This window comes from Morone saxatilis, unplaced genomic scaffold (assembly GCF_004916995.1).
Source record: "Morone saxatilis isolate NCDOM2014 unplaced genomic scaffold, NCSU_SB_2.0 Contig14, whole genome shotgun sequence".
Lineage (NCBI taxonomy): Eukaryota > Metazoa > Chordata > Actinopteri > Moronidae > Morone > Morone saxatilis.
Genome location: NW_023339696.1, coordinates 2224207 through 2224619, shown reverse-complemented (window position 1 = coordinate 2224619; position 413 = coordinate 2224207).

The following is a 413-nucleotide window of genomic DNA, read 5'->3' as shown; positions in this document are numbered from 1 at the left end:
CTGCCGCTCTCCTTGTCTTAAACCTTTCAATCTATGCACATGGTAGGGCAGGGAGGTGTGCCATACCGCCAAATGTAACATTCTGCTTTTTGACTTTAAAAACAATGACTTGGTCCTACCTCTGATACCAAAACCATATCATAATTTTACAAATCTAAAAACAGCGGACTTCACAATGGCATTTTTGGTGTACTCAAATTAAGATGCTACATGGAAGATTATCATAGACTAAAAGTTCCTTTGAGTTGAGCTCAATGTCTGCAAGGTTCCCTGAGTCAGAATGAATGTGAATAAGCAGGAAAACATTCAGCATTATGACAACAGCCCAGTAAAGTATTTTCATTGTGAAATTCTATTCATAACACATGCTGTTAGCACAGTAATAATCAGTTTATCAGTTAGAAAAGACAACC